A 20,063-nucleotide genomic window follows, 5' to 3' on the forward strand; every position below is an offset into this window, starting at 1 on the left:
TATCGGGTGCTATCACTTGTATGTTATGGAGTCCTTTGAAACAGCAGTCGAATCGTCGCTGTCATTCTTCAAGGGTTGAGCTGATTCCAAATGGCATTCAAAGCCACCATATCTTGCTAAAAATGTTCAGCATGTCGTTAAATATGAGGATGGCTCGTTTAGAATGACCTGAAGAAAACCGTCTTTGGCATCTACAACTGAGAAGAGTCTTGTGTTCTTCATTTTCGTTGCGATTTCCTCGACTGTTGGCTTTGGGTAATGGTTTCCATATGACAACTAGGTTGTTGATTCATGAAGTTGGCTCCTCAGTGACGCAGGCTATTATTCTTTCGTTGACCATTTCGTCAAGTTTTCTTTTTAACTCAGCTTTATGTGGCAGAGGGACTCGGCGAGGAATATTTTGCATAGATTTGGCGGTTGGGTCAAATTTAATTTTCTATCCACCTGGTAGCCTTCCCAGTCCAGTGAAAATGTCGCTGTAGTTGCTGAGGATTTCTTCTTTAGTAATTTACTTCACTCATCTGTCGCACACATTCTGTGTTAAAAGCTATGAACTTCAGTGCAGAGCGTTCCCATCTAGAAAATAATGATGGAGTTGTCGTACAGCTTCAACTTTGTGAAAGACGGTTGTAGCGGTGCTTTAGTAATCCGTTTGCAGTCAGCAAAGGCCAAGGTACTGCAGCTTGCCCCAGTGTCAATTTAGAATTTGCATAAGGTTTTTTGCTGTCTCCCGGGCTGGATATGCGAACGTTTGCCTGATAGTGTTTGCGATCTGTGAGACTTCTCAAGCATAGATGCTTTCGTCACTGCTGACTGGTTCTGTTTCCACGTAGCGCACCTTTGCAGTTTGCTGTTGAGGATTTATTTTGCCGCTATGATGGGGTGGGTTGCACCTGTGATTGGCATACTCTAGCAATATGTTTGCGCTTTAAGCAGATAGCACATGTAAGTTCATAAGCCTGACACTTTCCTTTGTCATGGCTCTGTCCACAGAATTTGCTTTTTCTTATCGTGTAATAGTTAGTTTCTGTTGGGTTGTTCAGTTTGTCGAGCTTTTGTTCAGCCTGTTTGGTGCTTCTGTAAATATCTATCATGCCTGTTACTATTCGGTCATGCAGTAGCTCATCCTCAAGGCCACCATAGTTACACGTTTTGATTAAGTGTCTTAGTTTGATCAAATATACGTAAAAATTTCCGCCCTGTTCCTGTGTACATGAATTAAATATATACCGTTGGTATATTATATCATATTTTGGTGTAAAGTACTCTGTCAGTCTTTCATAAAATGTTTTTCTCTCTGCTCGTTCCTCTAATAATATCGGCAGGCTTTTGTAGGGTGAACTGGGGTAATTCCACCCAAAACTTTACAATAATGGCTGCCAAAGACAAAATAATAGTTTTTTATGAAAGAAAATTTAACACACACACACACACATATAGGTCAAAACAGTCTAATATGAAAATAATTGAACTCTTGTGACAGAGCCAGTGAAAAAACATGTTTGAAATCAATTTCAATATTTACGAAAAAAAGGAGCAATTCCACTCCATCTTCCTTCCATTCCTGTTGCCTCCTTTGAGAATCAAAAGTGTAATTAACAATATAATATATCTACAGTGTCTTTTCAAAGGCACCTTACATGAACAAAGTCAGCTCTAAACCCCACACAAGGTAGCCTCTCCTATTGTTTGACTGAAAAGATTTCAAAGAGGTTTCTTGACCGGGTTGACGGAGTTTGTTCATCATTATCGTCATCATCACCATGGGGTGACTGGTTTAACCAGCCCTCATCACTGTCCCCGATTTGTGAATCTTCATCAGAGATGGTAGCATGTTCTTTCTTTCCATTTCCATTTCTCTTTACTTTCTGCTTTCTTGCTGAGGAAGTTTCATCTTCATCGTTGTTGCCAACTCAAGCTGACCGTTTTGACTGCCAATCTTCATCACTTTCGGTGTTACAATTGAACTCTAGATCGGGCTCGTCATCAGCATTTCCACTCTTGATTTCTTCCCCTTTCCTTTTCCTTTTACATTCCCTCTTCCCTTTCCTCCCTCTTTTTAGCTGGCCAGAGTTTTGCTCTTTTAGGCTGCCTTTCTTCCTCTTGTTGTACTATCGCTTGAATAAATTCAGCAGATGTCAGACTCTTCCCATATATCCTGGCAACTGTTTTTGCTAGCATAATCCTTCAGGACTCAACAGAATGAATGTTGGGAAATTCCACCAACCTAAAGAGTGGATTTCCCCCCAAGAGATAAAACCCACCTGTTTACTATACTAGTCTGAAATAGAAAGATTGAGTGTTTCAAATTGTAGAAAAAAGGGTAACAAATTCGTATAACCTGTGTCAGATTAAGAAAGCAGCATCTTGATTCTATGATCTCATCATAAAAAGTGCGAAAAATGTACTTACTTGATGGATGAAGTAGGATGATGTTTTCAAGCTGGAAGCAGTCAGATTTCCCACTAGCATGCCTTTTGGAAAGGAAATGCTATTCAAGGAAAGCAACTCTATTAAATGGACAACTCAAGTTAGGGATGAAACAGCAGTTATTTCCCATTATATGTAAAGGGGGTGGAATTACCCCAGTTCACCCTATATTTGAAGACATTCTTTGCATTTAAAATAAATATATTTATAAATAAATAAAGTAAAATATAAAAAATATATATTTGAAGACATTCATTGCATTTAAAATAAATATATTTATAAATAAATAAAGTAAAATATAAAAAATATATATTTGAAGACATCCCTTGCATTTAAAATAAGATTAAGAAAGCAACATCTTGTGCGTTTGCTGCTTTTTCCCAATTTCTGCCACGGCTGCATAGTTCTCCCATGTTAGTTTGAAAAACGCCCAGTTTTTTCAAAATCGCCACCCATTTCCATTTTTACTGGTGGTGGAATAAGTGTGTCAGAATTTGGAGGAATTTTTGACAGCCCTAACAAATACTGCGACTAAAATATTAAAAAAAACTCGTAATTTCTCTTTTTAAAGTGGGTTGTTTATTTTCTTTATGGAATATACTTCCAAAATAAACTATTAAAGTTGTTTAAAAATTAATTGAAATATTATATTTTATTTAAACAAAAACAGTGTTAACAAAGTGCCTGCGCGCATTTATGCAGCCATTTTGTTTATGTAATGAAATCAATTGAATTTTACGAGTTAATTTTTTTCAATTTTTTCACTTTAAAAATCTATCAACATTTTTCTATTGGTGATATTTTCAGGTTCAATGTAAAATTTAATGCTCTTCCCAATAAGCCGAATATAATATTCAAAAAAAGATTTTTTAACCCCTCCCCTATTTAGAAATGTCTATTCAAATGAAAATAATTAATTTTCTTACCTCAAATTTATACCTCACAAATTGAAGATAAAAGATCAATAAATAAAATAAGCTAATTTTAAACAAACAAGAAATACAGTTATTTGCAAATTTACCTGTAAAGTCCAAACTCTAAAATCTTTTGTTTTTAACCACGTTGATTTTTTAAGTGAAACCTTATAATCTTATATTGCACAGAAAGTTTCGTTTTATTACGAAAATTATTTCTATTTCATTCAATGTTTTTTTTTTAGATATTAAAAAGAAATTCACTCCATAAAGTAGCAATAAAATATATTAAATTAAAAAAAACTCTGAGAAAAGAAAAAAGAAAATCTTCAGTTTTTTTTATAAGTAAAATGTGACTAGTTTTTACCTATGGAGGCACAAATTTCTTTACGCACAAGGCTAGACAGCTAACGCGAACGTGTGTGTGTGTGTGTTTTTTTTTACCTCAATCTGTTCATCCGTAGTTCAAAACAAAAAGAAACACTAGTTTGGCGGTTGGCTAAACACCGTAATAATGCTTACATAAGTGCTGGGTTTTCAAATAGTTGTTTTAAAAAATTCTTTTATTTAAAAAAATACATGGAATTTCAAATATAAATATGGATAAATTCTTAACAATGAAGAATGGAACTACCAATTGAATAGTATTTTTTATAGGTAAGTCATTTTTTGGCATTTCTATATGCATATATTTTATCGAAGCAAGTTAAAATATGCTGATTTTCTTTAAATCTTTTTTTAAAGAAAACCGATTAAAAAAACAAATATTGCATAATTTGCTATTAAAACTATTATTTTTTATCTTTGCTTCTTTTATTGAAAAACTTAGGGTTTGAATTACATTTTTCAAGTAGTTATAAGCTTGGAAAGATAGGAGGTCGAATTATTCAATTTTTTATCACGCATTTTTAATGTCAGTTTCTGACACTGCTAATGGTGGAATTGCATATGCCATGTTTATTGATGAATAGGTTTTGTCAAACTTCCAAGCTTGTTGAAATCCACGTGATCCAATAAATGTCTCTCTCATATGGAGAAAAGGGTGTATGTAAGACAAGAGTCTAGAGTATTATACTGCATAGGTTTTTGCCGAACATGAGTTGGAAGTGTTCACTGAGTGTATATGGGTCATTCCGAAGAGAGAAATCCGATGACACCATGTTAAATCACGAGAATCAGGGAGAACACGAAGCTGATATTGAGTTAAGAATATGCCGCAGCTTTATTGCCTGAAAATGGTGGCCGGAAAAGCTAGTCATATTTTCATATGCATAGTTTCGCAGGAGATTGTAGACGCAGCTACATACTTTGTTTTAGCCATAGCTACGTACTTCATAAAATCTTCTTTGAATTTTAAAGTATTTATCAAACATGTCCTTTGTTTTTAGGTTTTTTGGGTTTTTTTTTTAATACAGTGGCGTAACTGAACCATTATATATGTAGCGTGTGCTTGCTCCGTGAAGTGTGTGGAAAAGTGAAGTGAGATTTATTAGCAAAGACACTCCGATGGTGGGCTCGGATGAGTTAAACTCAGGTACGTGCAAAATGAATGGCCGATACCCAAAGTGCATAAACATTTTACTCCCTAGGTATCCCTAAAACAATGTGAAAAACGGAGCGCATGTTCCCGTGACGTCAAACTTGTGTTAACTATACGAACTATGGAAAAGCAGAAGCGACTTAATGATTTTTAAAACCTTTCTTTATCTTCTTCAAACTGCCATTAATAATTCATCTTTGTTATAATTTTGATAAGTTTTAAGATTTACACAGTTTAATGATTAATAATAATATAGACATTTGTATATTAAATACGAAATACATTTTTACTGAACATTCAGTTGGTTAACTACGGGCTTCCATATTTCATTCGGTAAAAAGAGACGAACAAAAACTGAGGTGGGGTTACAAAATGATTAACATTTGTGCAATAATATTTCAAATCTGTTATAATCTGGCGATAAAATAGCTGACAAGAGCCATGTTGATGTAAAAACTTAATATTAAAAAAAAATATATAAACAATTAATTAAAACCCTATGTTGTAACGGAACATTTTGAAATAATGGAATTTTAATCGTTTTTATCTTTTAAAAATAATTAATGTTTGCGAAGTTTCTTTTTCTTGGCAATTAAACTGATTATAGTATATATCAATTCGAAAAAAAACCCTATTTGCAAAAAAAAAACATAATAAAATTAAATTTATATCATTTTTTAATTGCAACTTCAAGGTCAATTTTTGTTCAATACGCGTATTTAAACTTAAAAAAAATAAATAGTTTTTACTTATTTGAATTCTTATGTTTCATAATAAATAGAAATTTCGATAGATTAAAATATATTTTGTTCGAATTTCGACAAAATATATAGGGGGGGCACGCACTAAAAAAATATTTCCTCTCATATATTTTACGAAAACTGCATTTTATATGCAATTTCATTCTAAAACGGATAACAATCGAAAATTTCACGGTTGATTTTTGCTAGATTTATTAAACACGGGTAGTTTTTCGCGTTTGGAATGTCTACTACATGGGAACGTTATTTTAAAGCGCCAATTATGTAAACACTATTTTCGTCTCGCAATTTCATTATTTTCGTTCGATGAAATTTTTTTTTAAGTATTACTGGTTTATTTTGCCCTTCTTCTTTTAAATGGTACAAAAGTTTTACTGATAATATTAATTTATAATAAAGTTACATCGTGTTACGTATAGGGTGGGGTAATTCTGTGGCGAATTTTGGCAGTCCCTTTTCAGTATTTATTAACCATCACAGAATATTCTGTTATATTCGCATATCCCTCAATATTCACATGAATAAGCCAGAAAAGCAGCAGCAGCTGCGACGGCAACAACAATGGCGATGATAAGAAAAATCTGTTCGGCGAGTCAATACAAACGAACTCAATAAATACACATGACAACTCCAAATCCCATTTCTTTAGATACACACATGATTAGAATAACTCGAATCTTACTTTAACAAAGAAAACCGCCACAGAAAGCCGCACAGCAAAAACCAAAACCAAAATATAAAACACGGACATCGCAGCACTCAGCAGTGATTCAACAAACACAACTCCTAAGCAAGCATATAAACACCAATATATAATTCCTATAACAATGCAGCCGTACAACACCGACTAGATTACATTCACAATTTTATTAGCTTCAGTCAACAACCACTCAACCAGCATGGGATAATTATCGGCTCACATAATTATCGACGTTGAACCCATGTTCGCGCACATCATCCATCAACCTCTCCACGTGGAAACACCAACAGCGAGAATTAACACTCACATTCTCATTTCATCCTGAATCATCCTAGAGCGCCCAACTTTTCTCTCCTAAGAAGTTATAAACATTAACTTTACACCGAAAGCCTTCTTTCCTGAACATTCTCACATCCTTACGAACTTTGAACGCTTTGTTTGTTTTTACCTTCTCGTTAAGTTTGTCTCTTTAAATAAACGATTGAGAAATCAATCATTTAAAAATATAAACACATATTGTTTGCCTGGTTCCTTCTCGCTACCATACGCTTATGCATAATATAACAATACTAAACTCGTTATTTTTTTTTTAATTTTAGTGAAAATATATTATTTTTTGTAAACCACTAAAGTTAATGTTTTAAGAATTAAAAAAAAAAAACCTCATGAATATCTGTTTGCTTTTTTTTATTTGGTGCTAATGCACTTTTTTTTCTTTTTTATTATTATTATTATTATTATTATTATTATTATTATTATTATTATTATTATTATTATTATTATTATTATTATTATTCAATTGTAAGGTTTAAGTACAGAATAGGTACAGAACACCCTCCCCTCTCCATGTTAAGAGTGACGTTTTAAATAATAACGTTAATATTTCAGCACGGATCAATAAGTGTACCTTATTTTTAATAATGAGCAATTTATTATTATTTTTTAAATTAAGGTGTATTTTTTTTAAATCACTATTTTAAGAGTTTACTTTACTAATTAATCTTTCCAGTCAAGTTAGGTTTCTAATGAATAAAAACATTTCACGTGTATTTTTTCGTATAGATATAAACAATGGTTCTTTTTCAATATCTTCATTTTTAATGTGTTTAGTAAACTGCACAAGCTCCAGATTAACTCTCGGCTTAAATGTTTCAAACACAATACAAAAAAAAAAATACAAAAAAACTGGAATCTACAAAAATTTAAAAAATAATAAATAAAATACGAAAAGGCGGCTTTAAAAACTATCAGTGTCCGCCATTAAATTGCACGTGCAACGAATTAGAGAATTAATAAAGATGAAACTTGTAATCTGTTCTCTCTCACGTAAATATTAAAATGTTAAATAAAATAAAACTAATTTTATCCGTGATATTCACCAAATAGATTGGCTCTATTTCGAAATAATTTATTTTTTTATTTTCCTCTTCAATTTTGTTTTCTGCGAATTTGCTCTTCCGTTCGTCATCTTGAATGTTAACTTGAGCTTGTAAAGTCAATCACATTTGAAAAATCGTTTCCTTTATAAAAGCAGATAAAGTTAATCGAAAGCAGATTAAAAAACAAAAACGTAAGTATTAGTACATGAATTTAGTGTCGATTTTTGCGCATTTTCAGAATACGTTAAAAATGTAAGGGAAACGAATAATCCTAATGAAAATGTTGATTTATTGTTGAAAAAATTTTTCGCTGTCGATTGTTTTTTGTTTTCAATATGTGAATATTGAAAACAAAAAACAATCGACAGCGAAAAATTTTGAATGTAAACAAAAAAAAAAACTTCTTCATCGTTTACGAAGGAAAATAGTAATTTTATTAATTTTAAATATTTTTAACTAACGTTGTTTTTGTTTATAAAAAAAATAATATTACGTTTTTTATTGTTTAATGGTTTTTGTTTTCATCTTTTTTTTCAATTTTTTCAGTGGATTATTAACATTGATCTATGATTTTATTTTTAATCCTTAAACATAAACAACGATCAATGTCTACAATCTGAGGTAAAGCAAAAAAAAAAAAAAAAAAAAAAAAACTCTAAAAAATCTTTATAATAAAAACTTTTATAGTTTTTCGGGTGTGCTGAAAACGAATATATAGTTCAAAAGTGACGCAGAGAATTAGATTTCATGATATGAGGAAATTACTTTTTCCAAAAGTGGAAATAACTACTTTTTTTAGTATAAATTTAATGTAAAATGAGCGGTACTAGTGCACTTATTGATCCATGCTGGAATAATAATGTTATTTTTAGAAAGCCATTCTTAACATGGAGAGAGGAGGGTGTTTTGTACCTATTCTGTACTTTAACCATACAATTCAATAAAAGCAGTTACCATAAAACTTTAATTAAACTTGGAAATACTATTAAAAAAATAGTGCACTAGCACCAAATAAGCACCCACTTTCAGGCCACACGGTGATACTATTTTGCCTGAAAGCCGTTTTGGTAAATTTTTACTTACTTTCGACCTTAACAATCACCTGTAACATGATGATTTCTATAGTTTTTTGTATGCTGAAAACGAATATCCCATTAAACTTTGTCACAAATAAGTCATTTTTCGGATATTTCACAATGTAAAGAATTTACCAATACTGATAACATAAGGAATTACACTGCTTAATCAGAAAACTACTTTGTGTAAAAATATGCATATGCTTGAACATACAGAAATTATCACCACTGATAACATAAGGAATGACACATATCTGCATACAGATTATTCTCTTTTTTCTGTTCTTTAATGTCCTCGGGTTTTATTAAAAGATGAAATTAGGAAAAAAAACGTTTGCTCCACTTACTAAGTTGTCATAAAGTAAATGTTTCATATCATGAAAACTATTTCTTTGCACCACTGTTAAAAGTGATAATCGTGAAAGTTTTTTTTGGTGTGGAGGGCGGAGATTGTAGAACAACTTTTTTATAGTTTACAACAACAACAAAAAAATTATTACTTTAAATGATTTTTACTGGTTTCAATTAAAAAAAAAACAATGCTCGACGCCTGCACGGAAGTTGTATTCTTCTGTATACTTGTCACTATTCTACCAGATTATTAAAAGAAAATCAATATTTACAATTTTAAGTTGTGCTCTGTTTCTAATACAAAGTTCTAGTAGATCGATCTCCCATGAGGGATTGATATATTAGAAACTATGTACACACGTAAGTATACCAAAGAGTTTTCCTGTTTATTTATTTGGAATTGCAGTTATCAAATTTTCTGTTTCTTTGTCTAAAAAATATTCATAATTAAAGAAACTTATGTTGTATTTTTGAGTTCTCTCAAAAATACATTGAACAAACCTTACTTTGACTAAATTAAAAAAAATAATCATTATTTTTAAACAAATTACAATATTACGGTTCTGAATTTTTTAGATGAGGAATGTGTCATCGTATTATTTAGATTATTAAGACTACTGTTCTCATCTAAAGTGTTATTTATTGTGCAAACATTGTAAAAATAACATTTGTTGAAAACATTTTTTGTTTTTCCTTGCAAAAATGGAAATTCCATATTTACTTACTGGATTATTATATGACCCTTTAACTTTAATTCTGTTTTGAAAAGTGAAGATGACATAAAATTAAACTATTTTGTATTTTGGGGACATTAACTTTGATAGACGAAAAGGAAGTTATTATAAATGAGGCTTTCATAAGTAGATGTTCTAAATTTATGTTTGGAACTTACTTGGCTAGCATTTGTGTGTGCTTCAAAGGATTGGTCATGTAACAAAAAAGAAAGGAAAGAAAGAAAGCCTAAAATTATTGACAATTATGCAAGGCAGACTGATTCTAGTTCTGAAAATAAAGTACTCTCTGACATGAACAAAATCATCAAAATTATTTCTGGTTTCCATCCCACAAAAAAAGTCCCTTCAAATCATGAAAAATATGTGCCATATCATCAAAATGGTTTCTTCCTCACCCCCCAAATTCCCCTCAAATCATGAGAAATTAACAAAAATTCTTTCTCTTCCCTCTCTCTTTCCACTTTCCACAGCCAACTTTATACCTGCATGCATTAAATGGCTTTCTTCAAAAAGGAAGAACAAGAGAAAGAAGAGAAAATTAAGAATATGCAATCAAAAATGCAAATTTAATAATTCTCTTGCAGTAGGCAATCATTATGAAATTGAGTTATATATATGGCATAATCACGTTAACACACCAGTTCTCGTCAGATCACCAAAGTTAAGCAACGTTTAGGCTGGCTAATACCAGATTAGTGACCTTTGTGAATGCTAGGTGCTGTATGTGCTTTCCACTTATATCGGCATTGTTTCCAGTCGTCCTGAACCTCCACTTGCCACTGGTATTTACAGTGTTGACTCAAGAGAGGTGTGGTTGGAGATTGCGCAACTCTTATCACAAAAATCTAAAGTGTGTCAAGACGGAAGGAAGCCAGTATAATAAAAAATGTATAAAAATATATAAATATGAATAAAATGAGTAAATACATGGATAAATAAATGCTTAAAATAACCAAATAAATCAACAGATACATGAATAAATAAAAATCAATAGATAAATAAGAAAATAAATAAAGCAGAAGAAGAGAAAAAGGGAGAGAGAGAAAGAGTAGCGAAAAAAGAAACGGGAGAGGCGTAAGTTATTGAAGGAGAAAGAAAAAAGAAAGAAAGAGACAAACGGTTAAATAGATGGCTGGGTTTCCCATCATTAGGCCGTTTATCAAAATATGGTACATAAAATATAGAAATTACAAAAATAATAAAATAAAGAAATTTAAAAAATGAAATAAAAAAATATATTTCCGGTCTTAGAAAAGAAGAAGAGAAACGTGAAATATAATGTATGAGTGCATTAAGAGATAAATACCTGAATTACTACTCGATTTTAGTGTCAAATGTACTAGATTTACTTGTGTTTGAAGTTGGCATATTATAATATAGGCACACAATCACTAGCGAACATATACACATATATATGAAAAATATGAGCACATATAAACATATCCATACAAATACAAACGTATACAGTCACATACACGAACATATATACATAGCAGATATACGCATATGTATATGTGCACAGATGTAAAAACGTCCGCATATATATATATATATATATATATATATATATATATATATATATATATATATATATATATATATATATAGTGATCATATGGTGTGGTACATATAACCTTTACAATTGTTTATCATTTGTTGCAATAAGTAATACATTACCTCGTTCATAAACGTTTTTGTTTCATTTCAGACGATTTACCATTTTTCATCCGCATCTTTAAATGCTAAAATGTCCTTATCTGCCTCTTGTTCCCTAATCAAATCAAACCCCAATAACGTATGCTGTTTGTGCGATACTGATGAGCCTTTAACCTTCTTATATGATGCAAACTCAATTGAATCAAAATGATCTGAGTTTATTGCACCTACCTAGTAATTCTCACCATCTATTTCTACTAGGGAACGTCATTGACTCTGCTCAAATCCACGATGCATAACAAGAGATCCACACAAACATTTTCCTTCTCCTTAAAAGCTCACCTCTGTATTTTCCTATTCTGTATAGGCGAATTTAATATTAATATTGAATAAATATTCTAGAGGTATGTGATTTGTATAGATGATAGATGGTGACCTTCATACTATGAAAATATTCATTCAACTTATTAAGGGCATAGTGTATCGTGTAATTATTAAGTGTATCATGTATGCTTCTTTTTCTATGGTCGGCCATCTTGTCTGCATTTCACTAAGTTTATGGGATAAGAAGTAAATTGTTTTTTCAACCTCTATGCTCCCTTTGTACAGTCTGTAGTCTTTCTCAGGATTGGGATAAGCCAGTATAACAATATCTGTGGCTTCTTTTTTAAGTTGACTCTCGGGGATTTAACTCTTTTGTTCATCAAGCATAATAATCACAGTAATGTTACAAGCAACTCTACACTTAGCTATTTGGCAACCCATTCTCAAGGTGATTAATTGCTACTGTTCATTATAAGCAATCGAAACCTACAACAGTTTCTAAAACCTGTACAAATCATGCATGTAACATAATTTTCCAACTATTGATTAAATACGAGCATCATCTTCCAGAGCTAAATACTCATCAAATATTCTTATCGTTCCTAAACAAAAGTACATTCTCACATCATTATTCTTAAGCCAGTAATGGTTTAGTATCACATATCTATTACTGAAACCTCTGCTCCTCTATAATTTTTTCCTTCAATTCTAATCAATTCTATGTGCATTGTTCATAGTTTAGTTTGAAATCTTAGTCCTCTACTTTCTACTTTGGTTCGTCTTTTACGTCTTTCTCCATATCTTGGGCGACTAGCTGTCTCGTGGGACAAATGTCCATGGGGTTGTCTTCATATTTCTAGTTTGCATCGAACCAGATTTTCCAGTTACCTTCTGCTATAACTTTCTGATAAGCTGCTTGAAGATCTTGTGGCTTGTGTCTCATCACAACCATCTTCACTCTCCTATCCTTTAAACCATCTAAAAATCACAGTACCTGTTTTCTGACTTGTCTGCTTCTCCAGTTTATCCCACTTTAAGTGCCTTCTGCTAATCTATTTTTGTCATATATCCATTTTTATCTAACCTTACTCCTTTTTTCGATTCTGAAATCAGTCCTTTCACAAAAGCTGAAAATAGCTGCTACTTCATAATACCAACAGTATACTACTGACGAAAGAAAAAGATAAAAATTGATTTTTAGTTTTTTGTTGTTAAGTAACACGAAAGAGAAAAAAATTAGCTTAAAAACTTTTGAGCATATATATCTGTTTTATTATCTTATGCACATCACATATATGTATATATATTTGTGGTTTTCGTAGAAACAGGAGTTTAAAAATGAAATGTCATGTACCTTATTGTTTTATTTTTTGTTTTCCTCAACTGTATAGAACCCTTGTGTCGTATGCTTACAGTTCTCCATTAACCTTTGTTAGAATAACTGGTCAAAATGAAATATATCAACTAACCCCATCGTCCTGTGCATTTGCAACCAGCTGTCATGCATGTGTGCACCTTTATTCTATACTCTTTTATCTTTTACTTTCCAAGTCATGTGATGCCACGTGAGGTTAACATCATTAAAATATTTTCATAACACCCAAATATTTCTTAATATCTTTAAATGTGTAGCCAGTTAATTCTTGCAATCTATATAATGTAAACAATGTAATAGTTATTTTCTTACAACACCAAACAAAAGCAATTCATACTAATAACAATACTTATCAAAATGAAGTAGAAAATTAAAGAGAAACCATCAAGCAGAGAGCAAGACACGAAAGTATTCAAGTCGCTTTTGGAAAAATCATGACTAAGAGATTCCATGTAGATGTTGAGAATTATACAAATGTGAGCCGTGTCATTCAATAACAGTAAGGTTAGAAAAGCATTGAAAGCTGTAATATGTGGAGAGATTGAAAAATCAGCCATATAGATATGGCGGAATATGGAAAACCGTTAACCCTTTTATAAAGTAAATAATTATAGATTTAGAAGAACAAAAAGTAATAAATGGAAACAAATAAGCTTTAAAGAAGCTTAAAATACCTTTTAGACAACAACTCATCTCTAATCGTAATTGTTGTCATTCCAGGTAAGGTAACGTAATATCTAGTCCATATGCCTCGATTTCTTCTTAGTGACCGTTAGGAGCTCACAAATCTCTATCTTTCTGGTATATCTAATCGAGAAATAAGCCACAGATAAAAAGGTGATTAGATAACGGCACAAGTGACTGCAACAAAAACTGGCATTTTACACGATGCGCCTAAATCTGGTCTTACAGGAAGACAATGCTATAGATAGCAACGCCAGAAACAGATTTAAAACTTCACAAATTCAACAACAGTGTAATCTTGTTAAAAAGTGTTCTCTTTCTACAGTTAAAACAGATTGGAGGAATTAATTTTATGAGACTCTGTTGCAAGATGCAAGCAAATGATTACTGTAAAGAACAGAAAGTTCCGTCTGGATTCCGTCAGATGCATTGAAGACTATGATACTTCATATCACTCGATAGTGATTTTTAGCAATGAACAAAAATCCAATATGCAAGGCACTGATTGCAGGCACTACATCAGTCGAGGGGAGTATGAAGAATTTAATCCTAGGTACACAGTTTCAACGCTACAAGGTGGTTGAGGTTCAGTATGTGTGGCATATTATTAGTGCCTATAATCCGCTTGCAAGGTCGAATTTATTCGACCAAGTCCAGTAATATGTTGACTGAGCATTTTTTTACCCTACTTTGACCGGAATTTGGATGATTATCTAATTTTTATGTAGGATACTGCTTCCCTTCACGCAACTGACAGTGTCAAGAGATTACTTGAAGGACACGATATTCCATTTTTTAATTAGCCTGCACAATCTCCAGATCTCAATCCTATCAAAAACATATGACATTACATCTACACAATGACAAAATTTCAAATCGGGAAGAATTTTGGACAAAAATTAATGTGAAATGCAATTCCCTTTCACCGGAGTTTCTGCTGAAGACTAATTCAAATATTGCAGGTTGTCAAATTGCAAGAGGACTATACTACTAAATATTAACTAGTTCATTGTGTTCATGTTGTATTTGTGTGGCAGTAATATCCGAAAATTATATTCAAATACAATTTTCCACAGTGCAGTTTCTTTATGCCTTCTCAATTTGAAGTTAATTTTGTAAATTGTCGTGAACATCAGGATACTTCAATTAAAAGTCAAATATGAAAAAATAAAATTATAGAGGAATAAAAGATGACTCAATGAGGTGTTGGTTTTTTAAACTGTTACATTCAATTTAGCTGTAATTTGCAGCTTTTGAAAAAATGATAAGTACGAACATTTTGGTGCCATTATATATATATATATATATTGCTACCATAATATATATATATATATATATATATATTGCTACCATAATATATATATATATATATATATATTTCTACCATAATATATATATATATATATATATATATTGCTACCAATATACCATGTACTAAATAATTCTGTACATATTTCTTAGTTCAAGAGAAAGGTTCCCAAAAATACACCTGAATAAGATCGGGGGTAACATAGAAACATTGTGAAAATAACACTCAAGATGAGAACAGTCCTCATCTCAAAAAATGAAGAAACGCAAAGATTTTAATTAAATATTTGATATACATTAATTTTGTTGACTGACCAGTATTGCATAAAATTATACTCATTTTCTTTGTTGAATGTCGTTAATAAAAGATGTTTTGGATATTTTTAAAAATAATCAACATGAGAAATTCAAGGTAACCACATAAAATATATTTTTTAATTTTATATTTTCAGAATTTGAAACAATGAAAAGAAATTAATGGATAAAAAGGACTTTTCTTCATTGGTGATTTAAAAAAGATTTTAAATGATTATACATTTCTTCATTTAAATTTTGCTGAATATATCTAACATGGCAGACAAGCCACATTCTTGTGAAGTATGCGGTTCTTCTTTTGCACGGAAGTCACATTTGTTGGATCATATGAAAACACATACAGGATACAAACCACATTCATGTGAAATATGTAGTTCGTCTTTTGCATGGAAGTCAAATTTGCTGAGTCATATGAAAACACATACGGGAGAGAAACCACATTCTTGTGAAGTCTGTGGTTCTTCTTTTGCACGAAAGTCAAATTTGTTGAAGCATATGAAAACACATACGGGAGAAAGACCACATCCTTGTGAAGTATGTGGTTCTTCTTTTACAGAGAAGTCAACTTTGCTGTGTCATATGAAAACACACACCGGAGACAAACCACATTCTTGCAAAGTATGTGGTTCTTCATTTGCACAGAAGTCAAATGTGTTGAATCATATGAAAACGCATACAGGAGACAAACCATATTCTTGTGAAGTATGTGGCTATTCTTTTGCATGGAAGTCAAATTTATTGAGTCATGTGAAAACACATACGGGAGAGAAACCACATTCTTGTGAAGTATGTGATTCTTCTTTTGCACGGAAGTCATATTTGTGGAGTCATATGAAAACACATACAGGTGACAAACCACATTCTTGTGAAGTATGTGGTTCCTCTTTTGCACATAAGTCAACTTTGTTGACTCATATGACAACACATACGGGAGAGAAACCACATTCTTGTGAAGTATGTGGTTCTGCTTTTGCACAAAAGTCACATTTGTTGCGTCATATGACAACACATACCGGAGACAAACCATATTCTTGTGAAGTATGTGGTTCTTCTTTTGCAAAGAAGTCAAATTTGTTTAGTCATATGATTACACATACGGGACAAACATATTTCCACTAGAAAAAAACTGTAAAAAACTTAATATCCAGTGTAGTAGCAAATCTTGTACCAGAAAGAACAGTTTAAAATAAGTCATGCACTAACCACTATAACTATGAAATTTCTAAGCTGCATACATAGAAAATGTGGCTATTAAGCCTGACATAGTGATATGGGACAAGAAGGAGAATGTGGCAAGCCTAGTTGAAGTATGCGTTCCTTATGATTCTGGTCTTCACAGAGTAGAGAGGGAGAAAATAACAAAATATCAACGACTGATGTACAACATAAAAAGAATCTGGAATATTACGAATGTATCCATCATACTTCTCATTATAGGATCAACCAGGCTAATGAAAAAATTACAGACACTATCTGGCGAATATACTCAGTCAACCAAGTACAAAAGAAATACAAACAATAGCACTTAAAAGGATGGTTAGAATCTTAAAAAGATGTTTCGTTTGGAGCAACTAAATTAGTGGGAGAATGTTTGTAGAATGCTCGATCCCCAGCAAAAACAAGAAAATTAAAACAGAGAGAAAAAACACATTCTTGTTAAGTATATGGTTCTTCGTTTGAAGGGAGGTAAAATTTGGAGCATGGATGCTAAAAAGATAAGAAAATTAGAAATATTTGCACAGATGTGAGATTTGATGCATTATATGAAAACACACACAAGAAACAGTGTCTGATGATCTTCCAATATCCATGTCTCAACAGTGGGCAACCATTTTAATTTAGACTATTTTACAAATCTTACAAAATCAGAAAACAAGTCTACTATGGAAATCATCCAAAGGAGTTGTTAAAAATACTCCAGAACTTTCATTACTGAAAATTGGAAAAAATGGGCCAAACAATATTGTTACAAGTATTTTCTGGATGCATTCACATAGGACTGTATAAGTTTGAAATAGAAATAATAATTCACCCAGGACTATATAAGTTTTAAGGACTATATCAGTTTGAAATACACAGAAATAATAAGGATGAGCCATTTGCTATTAAGCTGTCAGGTTCTTCAAAAGGATGGCTATTATACAATGGAATACAATGGGATGTGTACATATATCCACATGACGATCTATAACATGTTGGATATTGAATGCTGCAGCAAGTCATAGGAACAGCAGTTGGGCATGTTTTACGCAATCCGCTATGACTCTATGATTCATAAATCTACGCACTTTGAAACGGAGCTGTTAAACCTGACATAATTATATGAGTCAATGAGTAGAAAGTCACAACCTCAGAAGATAATGTCTTCAATAATACTGGACTAAAAAGAGTCAGAGTAAAAAATAACAAACTACCAGGTATATGTATGACGTGAAACAAAACGGAATCATTGGAAAATCTCTTTTTCAGTAATTATAGGAGCAACTGAAATCAGACAAATATACCAGGTGAACCAAGTGCAAGAGAGATTCAAACAATTACTCAAAAACAGAGTTAGAATCTCAAAATGATTGTTTGCTGGAAATGTTTGAGATAAAGGTTGAATGCCTGGCATCCGGTAGGGTGCGCCATCACAAGCTTAAACAAAAATTTTTAATTAAAATTAGCCAAACCACATTCCTTTGACGTATGCTGTTCTTTGCATACTTCGACTGATGAAAATTGAAACAAAAGAAAAAAATGTGTATGAAATATACTAACTGGTTTAATGAAAAATTAAATATATTTACACACAATTTCTAGAAAAGCAAACATTTGCAATGAAGCGATAACAAGGATAACTGTCTATAAATATCTATATATTCTAATTAAATTATGTGTAAGTTCCAGGGCAATCTCTTCAGACTAACTAAAATGTATGGGTAAACTAACTATTTATCAGGTAAATTCGACACTTTGTTGTCAAAACTTCCAATTCCAAAACTCGACACTTGTTTCCAAACTTCCAACTATAAAACTCAACACTCTTTCAAGTTGAGTTGCACACGACTACGTATGTAGCATGCTTTCTTCTTACACGTTCATCCACAGTGAGAACTAAAATATTAATTTTTTTTTTAAAGTTAACCATATTCTTGTTATATGTGTTGGTATTTTTGTGTTAAAAAACTGGTATTCTCTCACGCAAAAACATGAGAAACGAATATGATATTTTGATTTTGTTAATAATTTTCTTTTAAAAATAAAGTTTTTATTATCCTGTAAATCTTTGAAATTACCCAAAAGAACTGAGGTCATGTCTTAACAGTTTTTTACTTTTATTTTTAAATTTAATATATTTCAATAAAACGTCTATTTTAAACAAGTTTTCGTGTTTAAATATCTAATTAATGTGTTAACCTTTTAACATTGTTATTTTCATACAAATCTTTATTGTGCAAGATATTTTAAATACTAGGAGCGTTCAATAAGTAATGAACCTGACCCAATTCCGTTTGTCTGCTCTAGTAGAATGTTGCATATGCAATGATTTATATTTCTGTTGATAATGTGGCAAAGTACAACTCTGAACAAGTTGTTCCTGATTTACAAGTGTTTGAAATTAGTTAACTGTGAAATGGAGCCTGTCAAGTGTCATGCAGTGATCAGTTCTCTTTTTGCAATAAGGCACACCACAGGACATACTATAGAAAACTTGATGAAATTAAAAGAAACGATGTCACATCATATTCCTGTAAAACGTTGACATTGTGAATTCCAATATGTCATGAAATCTGTAACAGCAGCAGCACCTAGGTATTATTGCCATACATCTGTCATTAATGAGACAACTGTTAGCTATTGTGAACCTTTTTTGAAGATCCATGCTTGGCTATTTGCCATATCGCTAAAAAGCTTATGACTAGTACAGGGTCTGTGGAAATTATCTGATGGATTCCTAGGTTGCTGACAACTTTCCAAAAGCAAAACCGCATTGATTACCATATTGTACTGAAGAAGTATTAACTCCAGGTGTCTTAATGAATTTACAGGAGCTTACTACGCTTCAAATTTTCAGAAATTATTTTAAAGCTATTAAAATCCAGAGCCAGGGCCAGATCAGGAAATATCCCCCTGCAAGTTATGACTCCAATCCACAACACACATTGTTCGAGATCAGAAGTGCAGATGTCTATAAAATCCTCTGTCATACACTTTGCCTCACCTTGCACAATCTGATTGTCACATTTTGAAGCCTTAAAATTGTTTTTGAAAGGAACGCCTTTGCCAGATGATACAGCTTGATTTCTGATTTAAAAGATGCGAGAAATGTGTAACTCTATGATGTTCTTATCTAGAAAACAAACTAATAACTGTGACGATTTTCGTTGTTTTACTTATATGAGAAATTAGACCACGGCATTATGTAGTAAACGCCTGTCCTAATAATTTTATATTTTTTCGAACATTTTTAGGGACATTTTCTCCTTCCAAATCATACGAAAAAGTAAGAGTGTTGAACAACATCCGATTATCA

At 31.9% G+C, this 20,063-nt stretch overlaps 1 long non-coding RNA gene across 1 annotated transcript in view; it reads left to right on the top strand.

The window, feature by feature from the left end:
- The window catches only part of LOC145270893 (uncharacterized), a 32,608-nt gene extending 13,696 nt beyond the window's left edge, over window positions 1-18,912 (top strand). Inside the window, exon 2 of the long non-coding RNA XR_013865613.1 lies at window positions 15,685-18,912. This is a non-coding gene — a long non-coding RNA (uncharacterized LOC145270893). The remainder of the gene's footprint in view (window positions 1-15,684) is intronic.
- Window positions 18,913-20,063: the final 1,151 nt, after the last annotated feature.

This window comes from Euprymna scolopes, chromosome 46 (assembly GCF_053919585.1).
Source record: "Euprymna scolopes isolate OS-2025 chromosome 46, ASM5391958v1, whole genome shotgun sequence".
In the NCBI taxonomy this organism is placed as follows: Eukaryota; Metazoa; Mollusca; class Cephalopoda; order Sepiida; family Sepiolidae; genus Euprymna; species Euprymna scolopes.